Below are 14349 nucleotides of genomic sequence, written 5' to 3'. Positions count from 1 at the left end.
ACGAGCGCGTTTGCATTTCGTCCCCATCAGAATGTGGCCACGACTGCCGGGATACAGCCCGCCACCTCAAGTTCAGCAGCTCAACGCCATAGCCACTAAGCTACCGTGCTCACAATTCTGGGTCCACATTAAATAACAATTTCTTCTGATATTTTTGCTTTTCCTTATTTTCGACCTCAGAAAAGCGGGTGATAATCAAAGGAAAACAAACCTTACAAACTATGGAGTGACCGCATTTTCGCGAGGTTGAAGGGGGGCATTCGCCGAGGTCGTTAGTGCTCTGCATTCCTTATGTGTCTCTGACTGACTACGCAGGACCCTAAGGTCGCCCAGCTCACGCTGGGCTTGATCTCAATGCCTATATAATCATAGAAAACATGAAGCAGTCACTCTAATTTACTTTCTGTTTCAGAAGAATTCTTCTGAAACAGAAAGTAAATTCTGTTTGAGAACCGTCTTCTTCGCGCAGTTGGAATCGTTTTGCAGAATATATGAACCGACTAGCCCAACAACATTCCATCCTTCAGTATAGAATACTACAGCCAGAAGAGGCCGCCGAACCTGGCGCTCTTTGGCCATACCTGGCCCTTGCGCCACTTAACAAGATACATTCATTCAAGAGGCCGCCGAACCGGAACATTCTCGAAATTTGCTTGTGATATGTAGGAATGTGTTGAAGAATTAGCAAAGCGGGGCCTTCTAAGGCGCATTCTTGACGAGCGACGCCAGTCTATAGCCAACAACGCTCTCCGTTCTGTGGTATATGCACCCTGCTCAGTGATATCGGCACCTGACGCGTCGCTTAGGCCAGGTTGGCTTAATGCGGGTAGCCCATGCGGTGGAAGTTTCTCTTTTTCACTCGAGGTAGCCAACCACGCGGTGCAGATTGAAGGGCAAAACCCTGGAGTTACGCAGTTAAATTCACGCAGAAGCTTGTCGAAGTACACGGCACACACCATGGCCATCACTTACCACGAGCTACGCATGGTACGACGAATGGAATCTGTCCAGGTTCACTTCGAGTGACACCTTTCACTTCCAACCATACAAGCTTTCCGACCTTTTCAGCAGAGGGCACGATCAAGGAGAGGAAGGCGCAAGGTTTGCTCAGTTGTAGCCTGACTATGGCGGCAAGCTCCTTGTCTCCCTCCAACGATGCAACTGTGCCGGGCGCGCCTCGCATGAACGTCATTACATGTATATACCTGATCGATGCACTTCCGCGCAAACTCGGCGTCCTTGATCATTCGTCGCGTGATTCGAGTCGTCCCGCCGTTGTTCTCCAACGTCGCCACTAATATCTGCGAGACGGGAAACCGCGAAACCTTCATGGCCATATATGGGGCACGTGCGATATACAGTGAGAGCTCCTCTTCTGCCTCGACTCCGGATCTCGTGCGCTCCTAGTGTGACTGAACGGGGCGGGCTTGGTTTGGTTTCGCTGTCCGTAGTTTGTCAAAATGCAAACTAGCGGAGTGACAGCTCCCTCAGCCGTGATGACTGAGGATCCCACATGAATGTAAATAAGAGCGCCAGCCAGCCTTGCATTTTAATGCATTTAGGGCGTGCAACTTACTGAGTTATAGATTAGGTGACGCAAGCGTTCTTCTTGCGTCCACTCATCTAAAGCCCTTTAACGTTTCAGTGACGCGTCGTGTCTAAAGATTTTCACTGCACTCACTACCTCCACTCGCCGCCTCGGTAGTTCGTGTCTTTGTATCGTATTATCTCCTTTTTTATAGTTTCATAGCTGTAAGCGCTACAGGGTTGCTGGATACCGCGTGTTATTGCGACGAATGTCTCGGATTAAGAAAAACGAGGGATTCGAGACAAAATAAGGGGAAGTTCCTTCATGCCTATAGTGGTCTAAATTAGCCTTATCATATTAAAATATCCTCCCCTCCAGCAAACTCAACTTCCTTGCTCGTTGGTTTTCCCTTAAAAAGCAGAGCAAAATATTATAAGGCGCATTTCAAGGCAGCCTGTGAAACCAGATTGCAGCTATCAGATTATCGGGACTGTTTAGATAAAACTGGCTTCATACTCACAAAACGACTCATCCAAGGACTGTCCGCGACTGGTCCGCGCGGCGGCGCGGTCGTGTGGCTATCATGCCAACTGCTGTAATGAGTGGCGGGCGTGCGTACGCCGGGCCATTAAGAAATGCTCTGGAGTAAGAGAAGCTTTTTGAACATGGGACCTTGGCCGAATTTGCAAAGCTTTTTGGTCGTAAGAGCTGTTTGCCAAACAAAGTTCGGTCACATTCCCCTATATTATGTCCAACATCACGATTGGCTGACGCCTGCCCTTGCTCCCAATTTTAGCGTAAGAAATTTGCGTGCGTGCGTGTGTGGGTGTTTGAACTCTTTAAAAATTTTAAACTGAGAAATGCGCAGAGGTCCAGAGGAGAACTATTGTTTTTGGTTTCCTACTCCGGTAGGAGGAGAGAGAGAAGTAGAAGGAAAATTAAACAATGCGAGAGAGAGAGAGAGAGAGTGCCGATGATGATGATGGTCAGCTCAGTAAACTATTTACACGTGCGATGGGAGCATACATCCTGTGCACTAGTCAGTAACAACACACAGGCATTGTCACAACACGCAGGCATTTGGCAACCTCAGATGAAACATATAGGCGTTGCTATAACGTCACATTGCTGCGGCAGCCTCTGGTTCGGGGTGGCATTTACAAAGGCTTACTCGCTGCTCATTAGAATGATGACACGTGAAACTCTTGTGAAATCGAAGGCACTATTGAATATCTTTTATGCCTTCGTTCCCGGTATGACGTCTAGCGCGAACCTCTGAAGAGGGCGTTGAGGCGGCTGGACTAAAAGCCTTTTTCGGAAGAGAAATCCGGGCGTGTCGCTGGCGCAGAAATAAACTGGAGTGTTTCTAAACAGAGCCTCGAGTCCGCTTGTCCGTGCGACGCTTTATACGCTTGGTGTGGACTTTCACGTGTGTTCGCAGTTGGGCTTCTTCTCTCCTATATTCTTTCTCTCTCTTCATCCCTTTATCCCCTTTTCCCAAGTGTAGAGTAGTAAACCAGAAGCTCATCCGCTTAACACTCTTCTTTACACTCTTCTCCCTTTCTCTCTCAGACAAGCTTTACTAGAACCTGGTATTGGGGATACCTTAATGCTGTATGTCGCCACGGAAATCTGGCAGCCATGACCGGGAATCGAAGCAGGAACATCGTGCTCAGCAGCAGAATGCCATAGATAGTGAGCCACTGTGACGTGTCAACGGCAGGCAGTGCCGCAGTCCGCTATCACCTGACCTCGCTCACGTTGCTTTGTCGACACGCAGTTATCAATAGAAGAAGCTACTCTGAGAGGCTGCGCCGCGTCTCCGTTGCTTCCCATGAGTAGAAAGAGAAAGGTGACAAGTGCGGTGCTAAAGTAATAACAAAGAGTGGTTGTCGTGGTGAGCTGCGAAGCGAAAAAAAGAGAAACAAAACGTGCCTTATAGAACTACGCGTTCAATCACTTATAGCTCCTACCTGAAAACACAACGCCAGTATAAAGAAATGTAAAAAGAATAGCAACGACTCCCATAGTTTTTTGTGATCGTTCTTTTCCGAACGGCAAGCCAAAGTCTACGCATGCACGCCGTAGTGTGTTAAGATTTATGAATTATACATCTAACTAAACAAAAAATTCGATTTTTTTTTAATTGACTTTTGAATTTGATGTCAGACTTTTGCTTTCCTGGCAACATAAATATTGCTTTTTGTCATGAACTGTGATTACTTGACCTTTTTTTTTGTCCTGCACTTCTGTATCTATATGTGTGCATGCTTTGTTTCCGCGTTGTCCTTTCCGTTCGCATAACTAAGCCTGTAGAAGGATGACCTAAGCGAAGTTATATTAGCAGACATGTGGCTCCGGTATTGAAGGTGATGGGAAAAAAGTGTAACAAAAATAAAAATACACAAAAAAATGCCATAGAACCGGGGGAGAAATGCGCCAAGCAGTCTTGACATTACAAAAAGGTTCTCAGATGTGATACAGAAAGACGCTGCTATTAACGCCTCATTCCAGCAACTCAATTCACCGCTTAACGCATCAACTGCGCGAGAGGGTAAGTCCATGTTTCCGCGTCCCTCGGGATTCCTGCGCCGCCAGCTGCGCATTCTTCGCAGACTGGTTAACGCGCGGCGCATCTTATTAACCGGAACTGACAGCTGTAACCGACGTCCACTGAGAGTAGCGAGACAGGGGGCATCTTATTCTCTTATACATGTTCATAACATGCGCGCTCATGCGGCGGTCCAAACGTTCCTCCTTCATCTCCTATACTCTCCAGAGAGTTTGCCGCTGGTTTGAGGAGGCCATTTTGGGAGCCTGCCGTAAACGTCGAATCGCAGGACCATGTGCTGCGGACCACTCGGGCTTCCTGCGCGCTGCTGCACCACAGGCGCCCCGCCGGTTCTACTTGCATCAGGCTAACACTGTATATAGTCACCGTCATTACCTACACGCCCGCACTCCCCCATCTTGTTGTTTATACGTCACAGTTGCCACCATTTACCTCGCGCTGCTTGCTTCTGTCTGGCGCCGCCACTGCGAAGTTTCTGCGCGCACCACTTTCCCGGCTACCGCCTACCCCTTCAGCTATGGTGATTGCGCATCCGCAACATTATTCGCCCTGGAAGCAAGAACAGCTGTCTGCGAGGCAACATAATTGATGGCGATTTTTGTGTCTTTCTTTTTGCGTGCTCTAGAATAAGGCTTTCGCGTGTCAACGCTATAGTCTCGGCAGAATCCGTGTAAGCTTCGTACGTAACTCGTCATCTTATTTCGATTACGCTTGACTGCCCCCAAAGCGCATCACATGTTGTCGACGTGTTCATCCCATGCGCGTAATTATACCTTCCGGATTCCGCGCACGAAGAGTAAGTTAGTTCTCGCCGCAATGAGGCAACGCAGTGCGCATGCGTATTAACAAGGTGCACCTTAATTGAAAGCGCAAATGACCCAACTCGTCCATTTCGCTACGACGCAGACTGAAATGAAGAGCATACATAGAGTGCCTAGATTTGGTGTGTGCGCCGTTCATCAACGGCGGCGCCTAGCGTCAACAGAATGCCGCTCCCAGGACGTCTATTTCTCTTGTAATATATATATATATATATATATATATGATGTTTATGTTTTATTATTATTATTGACGCGTGCGTGCGTGGTGCTACAGCAGCGCAGTAAACTGTTCTGGCGCTTAAGGAAGCTTCGTTGCCTTGCTCGAGCTCAAAAAAAAAAAAAAAAAAGGTACAACCGAATCGCCCACACTTCTCTGTTTAAACAACCACGGGTCCTACCTTCAAAATAGAAAGGGGAGAAAAAGTTCCCCTGATTAACCGAAATCTGGTTTTATCTTCCATAAATTTCGTATTTCCATTTGTTTCTTCTTCTCCAAGAGATGTTACACTCACGCTCCGAGAACAAGGGCCAACGCCGCACGCCCTTCCTGAATATTAAATAAGGCGAGAGTGTTTCTAAAAGTCCATTATGGAGCTTATTAAATGAAAGGCTCGGAACTTTGAATTCAAGATACAAGCGAAGCAGGAAGACTTGACAATGAGCTCGATGTATTATATGCCAACGTAATTTGCTTCACTACGATATATATATTTTTTCATCTTTGTTGATTTGTTTCATGCCTGCGGCGGTGACTTCTGCCGGGAAGCCGGCGTGCCAAGGGCGGCGGCGTCCTGGATTCAAATGAAGAGAGCCGCGGGCCCCACTAGTTCAGGCTCGCACGCTCACAGACGAACCACACGATATTCCCTTCTCGAAATGATCGGTCGCGAAAACTTGGTCGCTCGCCGCTGCCCCCCCCCTCTCTCTCTCTCAGAACTTTCTCGCCATTTTTCTTTACTCCTAATACTCCGATATAGAACTTTCTCGCCCTTTTTCTTTTCTCCTAATACTCCGATATGTTTGTTCATTCGCGGACAAAGGAAGAGAAAAGGCGCAAAGAGAATTCAATCGCGAACTTTTCGCTTCGCCGTCGCACACTATGTAAATTTGTTTATGAATCGATCCGGTGCGCCGTCATCCGTCGGGTCCATGTTTACCACGAGCGGAAGAAGAACGGAAAGCGGAAGGAGAAACAAACACTGAAAGGGAGTAAAATGACAAATAAAAAAATATAAAGAACCGGAGCAGAAAGGCTGTCTCTTCCGCCGAGGGTTATATACATAAAGGCAAAATACAGAGGAACAGGAAAGGAAAGGAGGGGCGGGGGAGAGGGGGGGGGCACGCGCGGTTCATCGAAATTAAACAAGTTTGAGGAAGGTCGACGTCTAGAGGGAGAAGGTGCCACGCGCCGCCACCACCACCCGCACGAGCCCGAGGCGGCACGTACGTCTTTACGACGAAGCTGTAAATAAAGAAAATGGGGGGAAAAAATCCAGCAAAACACACTACCCCTTATTACCACGATGCTCGGCTCGATAATGTGATCGATGCGGCGTGGTTGCCAGGAGGAGACACGGGCCCCGCGATGCTTTCGTAACGAGATGACGCTCTAAAAACAGTACCTCTCTATCGAGCGCAAAATTTGTCTCCGTGATTTCCGCAGGTCGTGCGTTCGACGTGCCACGCCAGGCGCGAGAGCGAGCGGGCGCCGCGGCCGCAGGCGCGCGCTTCCTGCTGCGGAAGACGGCGAGGCGCTGCGGTCTGACGGGCGTCAAGCGGCGCCGACGCGTGCCCTTTCTACGCGCCTTTCGCTCGCGGCTCGCCGCGCGGCATTTGAGAGTCGTCGCCGGGCAGCGATTTCGTTGACCAGAAATGGCATACATCTTTCATTGCGATAGCAATTATATGGACACTCCAAGCGTATTTCTGCCGTCGCCGTGAGGTTCCGTATAAAGTCCAAGACCGATAAAATCGTCGCCGCGTGCCTTATGCTGTATGTGCGAGTGAAAGCGTGCGACGGTGAGCCGGCAAGCGCTGCTCGCGCACGCAAGGGCGGGAAGCGGGAAGGAAGCGCTGTCTTCCAGTCGCGCACAACGCTCCGGAGGGAGGGTCGGGAGGTGGAGGGGCTGCGCTTTACTAGCTGCGCGCTCCCGCCGGGCCGGAAGTATCCAGGAGGAGGGTGGGCAGGTGGGGAGGCGCTTTACTGCCGCCGCGCGCTCTCACCGTACCGGAAGGCTCCTGGGGGAGGGTGGAGGGGGGGGGGGGCGATATACGCCGCGAGCGCGCCCGCACGCGCGGCTGTATCTTGAAAGCCACCTGCAACGGGAGCAGATGCTAAGATCGCGGCTAAGATCGCGTTGATCCGAGTGTCGGCACGAAGCTCAATTCGCTCGCTGTTATCGGTTATCGAGAGAGATGCGTTCATGTTTGCTTGTGCGCGCGTGACACCATGCTTGATAATTTAGTGAGTGTGCCTATGTTTACAAGTTTATACGGGCGATAAAACTGCTATCCTTACTTTGTATAGCTCTCCACTAATTTGCTATCGCAATCGATGCTTCGCCTTTCGGGCAAAACTGAGACTTTATTGTTATTATTGCGATAGCAATTATATGAACACTCCAGGCCAATTTCTGCCGTCAACGTCGCCGTCGTCGTGCGGTTCCGTATAAAGTCCAAGGGCGATAAAATCGTCGCCGCGCGCCGTATGTTGTATAAGTGCGAGGGAAAGCGTGCGAGGGTGAGCCGGCGATCGCGGCTCAATCCCGCGCACGCAACAGAGAAAAACTGGAAGGGAGCTCACCGTCTCCCGTCGCACGCAACGCTCCGGGGGGAGGGTAAGTAGGGGGGGGGGGGTGAGGCGCGTTTTATTTCGGCCGGCCCGTTACGCCCGCCCGCCCGGGTCACTGTATCTTGCAAGCCATCTGCGTCGGGGATACAGTCCTCCGTGCGCTGTATTTTCGCGGCTTAGTTCGCGTTGATGCGAGACGCAGCAAGAAGCTCAATAGACCAATCCCACCAACTGATCTGCGCATGCGCCGGTCTTCCGAAAGTATCACTGCCACCATCTTGGTTGTAGTCAACTGGTCAACCACACCATCGCATGTCCGCGATCGTTGAGTACTGCGCACGAGCTTCCCAGACATCTCTGCGACTCCACCACCGAGAAACATTCGTCATGTATTTGCTACCTGCTGATTACGCGTTGAGTATCGTATTTTTTCCTGCTTTCTATGTAGTACATGCTCAGGTACGCGGTCGTTCTGCGCTACTATTTTTGCACACGTGCATCTCGGTGACTGCAACGTTATGTTTGCGTTGTGACGGATATAATAGGATTTGTATACCTGTTGGAGACAGGTTTGATATGCGGCGCCGAAACTGTTATGCTTACCTACATGAGTTTCGTGCATGACTTGCAGACTTCGGTAACAGCGATATCTAGAACTTAGGTAAGCTAGGCGGCGTTTTTAACATAAAAACGCCGATAGCCAATCATCGCCAAGTCATCGATAGCCAATCAATAGCTAATCGATCAATAATCAATAAATTCTGGAAAATTCTGGTGATGACTTGGTAGTGCTGCCTAGCCCAAATACGTAGCCAATACCTTGCGACAGCCAATCAATAGCTAATCAGTAATCGATCAATAATCAATAATTTTCGGAATGCTGGGCATGACTTGGTAGTGCTTAGCCTAGCCCAAATACGCGGCCAATATTATGCGATAGCCAATCAATAGCTAATCGATAATCGATCAATAATCAATAAATTTCGTGAAATGCTCGGGATGACTTGGTAGTGCTTAGCCAAGCCCAAATACGTGGCCAATACCTTGCGATAGCCAATCAATAGTTAATCTATAATCGATCAATAATCAATAAATTTCGGGAAATGCTGGGGATGACTTTGTAGTGCTTAGTCTAGGCCAAATAAGTGGCCAATACGTTGCGATAGCCGATAGATAGCCAATCAATAGCTAATCGTTAATCGACAAATAATCTATAAATTACGCGAAATCTAAGCACACGGGTGTTTTCGCATTTTGCCCCCATCGAAATGCGGCCGCTATTCGTCCCCGTGTTTCTTCTCGCGCTGTGTATTACCAGTACCACCTATTAATCCGTTGTATCCACGTCTCTCGAAGCCTTCGCTCTTTAGAAAACACATAGAATCCGAAGCCTTTGTCCCTTGTGTGGTTGTTGTAGCACCCAGGAACGCAGTTGGTCAATCCTCCCATCGCACGATGGCTCTACACGATCCATAAAAATTGCCAAAATCGTTCGGAAACAGGACGCACAGGCACTCCGGGCGGCTGGAGCGGCCGGATGACTACAAGTACTAGCATGGACCGCGGCAGAAGTGGCGGCGTGAAACTGGCCAGTGGGATCGGTCTATTCGCTCGCTGAGGCTGCCACGCTTCATCACTCCAATGTTTTGACAGCGAATTTCCGCTGCCATCGAGCGAGATGCGTTCATGTTTGCTTGTGCGCGCGTGACACCATGATTGTTCATTTAGTTTACAAGTTTATATGGCCGATAAACTAGTATCATTACTTCGTATAGCTGTCCACTAATTTTACTATCGCAATCGATGCTTTGCCTTTCGGGTGAAACTGTGATTTTCTTTTTTTTTTTTTGTAACGCTTAGAGTTATGCCGGGCGTAAAGAAAGTTCAGGCGTTTCGAGCGTCAAGAATTGGCTCACCTTTTCAGGGTGTCGTTCTGCGAGGTTTATATTCATCGTGACCGTATAGATTGGCGCGCGGTATAATATGGCTTGTTGCTATATTTAGGTTTCGCGCGGACAAAACTCCTAGCGATCGAGTGACGTCGCTTTCGGTCCCAAAACGCGAAAATTTCGAGTTTCCATGAAGCTCGAAAGATAAAATAAAGCACAAAATGCGTACATAGGAATTCTGAGTCTATAGTTCAAGGAGCTACAACATAGAGCGCACACGTCAGCTCGCGCGCTATACGGGTCATACCTAAAAAGTTGTAATGTCTCTGCAGAGGCAGCAGCATTGCCTCCACATGAAAGTTTTATGTGCGGCCTTCCAGGAGACGACTGTCAGAGCACTGGTAATTTTTTCTTTTTTTTTTTAGATTGAATGGTAACAGCACGAGAAACACTCCTCAGGGCTAGTCTAGTTGTATTCCGCTGATTGCTGTTAAAACAGCGTTACATACGGCAGACGAAAAGCAAATTACACAGGAAAATCGCTGTGTAATCCTAGACTATTTGTCTGTCGTTTGTTGTGTTTTTAAAGTACAATAGACGTAAAGCTGCCAAGCCTGCTCTCTGCTTCCCTGGCGTATCTGTTCAGGTCTAGCGGTCACGTTTCTTTCCCCACATATCCGCTGGCTGACACCTGCGCCAGTCCACAGACGTTTCTACATGTGGCATCAACGATCATCAAGCGCTGCTGTCGTGACTTGAAGGTGTAAGTCGGGTAATGCTATCTCAATCTGACATCGCGCGCGAGTGACAGCAACGACAGCGAAATGTGCAATTGCTTCTACAGACTTTTCGTTTCTCACGTAACACTCTCTGTTGTGGTTCAGCGGTTCTATAGCGTTCTGTTGCAGGGCGCCAGGTCGCGGGTTCGATTCCCGGTCGCAATGACTGGGTTTCGACGGGGTAAATGTAAAAACACTCGTGTACTTTGACCTAGGTGCGCGTTAAAGAATCCCAGGTGGTCGAAATTAATCCGGAGCCCTACTTTACGGCGTTCCTCATAGCCGCAGTATTCATTTGGGGCGTTAAAGCCGAGGAATCACAATCATAACATATCACGTAACATGGTGTGTAGTTGATGACAGTATACGACAACGAGTGGCCGCTCGAGACAGCCGCCATGTGAAGCTTCTCTCAGTAATCTTTCAGTCCCCTTTCCCCAGTGCAAGGTAGCCAATTACCGGGCTCAGCCTGGTTAACCCTCATCCCTACTCCATCTCTTCGTTGAATCGTGTCTTCTCCCGACTCAACGCGCCAACGCTTCTTTTTCTTTTCTTTTTTTATTGCGATAGCAATTATTGGACACTTCAACCGAATTTCTGCCGTCGCCGTCGCCGTCGCCGTCGCCGTGAGGTTCCCTATAGATAAAATCTTCGCCGCGCGCCGTATGCCCGAGCGGAAGCGTGCGGGGACGCGCGCTATCACGGAGAGCGAACGCACTCAATCTCCCACGCGCAAGCAAGGAAGCAGGAAGCCAGCGCCGGAAAGAGCAGGGGGGGGGGGGGGGCACACTTCTACTGCGCCAACAACCGCGCTCGTCGCTCGTCCGCACCGTCTCTTATCTCCACACTGGCTCTGACCTTTATGAGCCTTGCATTCGCCGCTCAGTTACCGTTGAAGCGATAGACCGCACGTACCTTCGTCCGCAGCGGCGTATGCTTGCTGGCAGCGTTTTGACAGTCGTTGTCTGCAGTCATTCAGTGGGATCTATTCGTGTTTGCTTGTGCGCGCTCACACCACGCTTGTTCATTCAGTTAGTAATAGTCGGGTCACATTTTCCAACGCACGCTACACATGCAATGCTGCCCGGATCGGCAGTGCAGCGCTACAGGTGTGTCCCTTCGCACGCGCTGCCCACGGGAAGCGCTTCTCATCAACACTACCGTTTCACATGCGCCTTCTCGTGGTCATCGAGTCTCTCTTCATGTCGGTCTACTTACGCCGCAGCACACCTGCTTACTTAATCAACTCATGTTTGCTACAATTCATATTGCTACCAAAGCCGCTCACCTTACTTCGTATGACATTGCTGTGTTGCTATCGCATTCATTGCTTCGCCCTTAGGGTAAAACTGTGACATTATTTTTTACTGCATTTACATTGCATCGTACTGTAGAAGGAAGCTTCAGAGGTTCACTGCCGCAAATTTGCAAAGGAATTGCTTCAGGGGACTGCCGTGTGCGAACCACAGGGTGCTTCGTGAGTGATAGGAACATCTTAACGCACGCACAAGCAGAATGGTGTAAGGCCGCAACCAGTTTAGTACCGCTCTCAGAATGGAGAGAGCCAAAGTTTCGTCCTCCGTGAGGCTCTTTTTTATGATTCAGTTCATCATAACGGCACACACAGCACCATTGACATGGCACATTTCAGGAATGAAGCGCAAGTTTCCTTTTCGAAATGATTGATCCTATTGGGCATTGGTAGTGCTGGCCAACCTTTATTGCCGGCTACTATACTTACCACAGGGCATACACAGCCTACTAATGCGGTGCTGACCGGGACAACATAAATAGGCACCGTGCTGTAAGGTCTCTTCTTCTGCAGTTCTGCCTTCGGATTATTTTCAGAAGTTATCTCGTTCTCTACATCGCATGCTGAAGTTGATCTATTGACGTGCGTAAATCCAATACCATAACTTGGACGTATAAATCACGATACCAGTTAAGTACGCTGAAACACGTGGACCGCGATTTTGTAGTGATGCCTTTTCTGATGCTATTTCTATTCCTGCTTTTCACGCTTCGTCAGTGCTCATAGCGACACTCCCCCGCGCGTTTTCGAGGGCATCAGCCAGACGTAAACGGCGGATGATAAGATTAGCATAGAATCGAGCGGAAGGTATCGCAACAAAATCGCAACCATGATTCCACGAAAGCACGCTTGTACAAACACAGTCGTTTTTTCGTACGTATTGTTTGCCGTAATGGCTTTCGCGCTAACTGAATCGCTTACAAGTCACATTTGCATGCACTAAAGGTAAGTCAGCATGTCGCTCGGAAGATGCAGCCCTTTAGTCCATATTTAATAAATTTTACTGCTCGTAAAAAGGATAAAATAATCGGCACCCCTATGCAAGTCGCAACAGCGCATGAAACCACAATCCTTCTTCTCAAATACGTTTTTTCTAAACCTCGTGGAATTAACGAGTGGTTCATTCCAATGTGATTGACAATTTCCAGTGAGATGTGTAATTCTTGAGAATAATTTTATAGGAACCAACAAACTACCTTATCTCTCAAATAATGATAGTCCCAACAAATATGTGTATTTTTTCAGTTCGCTGTCAAGTCCATTCGCAGGAGTAATGATCCATTATTTTCCGAAGCAGGGCATCCCTTCTCCGTTTCACGCATGTTCGCATTTCGTGTCAAGCCTTGCTAAAGCGTCTAGAGAACGCTAGCGAATACGTCAGCGCCGAGTTGTGTATACATACGGACCATCTAGAAGCGAGAAAGAAATTAGCTGGGGCACTGTTGATGCGCAACAGCCCAGAGAGCACGTGTACACCCTTGTCACTTGTCATCTGCGTCACATCCAGCTGTAATCTCATCGCTCCTGTTCCATTGGAATTGTGATGGTTGTTTCATCGATAAGATTACCGCCACTTTCTTTTTTTTTCTTTTTTTGTGAAAGTATTCTGGCTAAAGCATCCAAAGTCTGCAAGAACGTGTACATTGGATGCCAAGGGGCAACATGTATCGCAAAGAATGAGAGCGCGGAACGAGGGTCGCCTGACATTTGACGCACAAAAATTAAAAGAAAAACAAAAACCAAACAAAAATTATACCGACTCTTTCATCAGGCACTTGAAGTTAAAAAGATCAAAGTTGTTCTTCTTCGTAGCTTACACGTTAATTGCGACGAGATCCCTCCCCACCCTCCCTACATCCCCTTTTTTTCTGAGCCAGAGGCGAGAGGAAGAAACCATTTTTCGTTGGTCGCCGTGATAGTGCAGACGACCGAGCGTCTAAGAGACGCTGTTGATTCAAGGACCTCAGGCACTCCAAAAAACTTTACTGGCATTTTTTTTTTTCGCTCGCGATGTTCTTTATCGACGTTCTCTCTCTCTTTTTCTTCACCCTTTTCGCGGTATGGTTTGAGTAACGGTCCGTGGCTTGCGTATGTGCGTGTTTGGTGGGGCAGTGTTTCTGCTGCTCTGTCGGCGCCCCTCGTTCTTCGCGCTGTTGATGGCAGCTGACAGCGCTAGCAATCTCAATCTTGAGGCACTCTTAGGCGCCTGGCAGAAGAGAGAGAAAAAAAAAGGAGGGGGGGGGGCGGCACAGACAAAAAGCGACCCTCCCCCTTTCCCTCTCAATCTCTCCCACCACCCCATCCCGCCGACCTAGTCGGCGTTCTTCGTGCGCTGCAGAGAAGGAATGCGAGGCGCGCCTAATGAGCCGTGCTAATTAGCAGCTTGTCTTGGCACTGCGCCGGCTGCTATAGCGAGTCTGCGCGCGCCACACCGCTGCCGCCGCCGCTTTTTTGGCCGCGAGGTGCTAACGTTTCGACTTCCGGGACAATCAAACGTCTCGGTTCGCGAGCGCGAGCCCTGGCTGCCTCCGTAGCAAAGGCTCGCCAGGGCGTTCTGCGGTGCGTGTTGGCGGCGCTTGCGAGGCACCGCGCTCTCTTATGAAGCCGCCGCCGCCCTATTACGAAATTTCCCTCGATGGCTCCCTAAAGAGCACGGC

The sequence above is a fragment of the Dermacentor silvarum genome, chromosome 1, assembly GCF_013339745.2.
Source record: "Dermacentor silvarum isolate Dsil-2018 chromosome 1, BIME_Dsil_1.4, whole genome shotgun sequence".
In the NCBI taxonomy this organism is placed as follows: Eukaryota; Metazoa; Arthropoda; class Arachnida; order Ixodida; family Ixodidae; genus Dermacentor; species Dermacentor silvarum.
The sequence above is the reverse complement of the archived record's forward strand: the minus strand, read 5'-3'. Positions refer to the sequence as shown.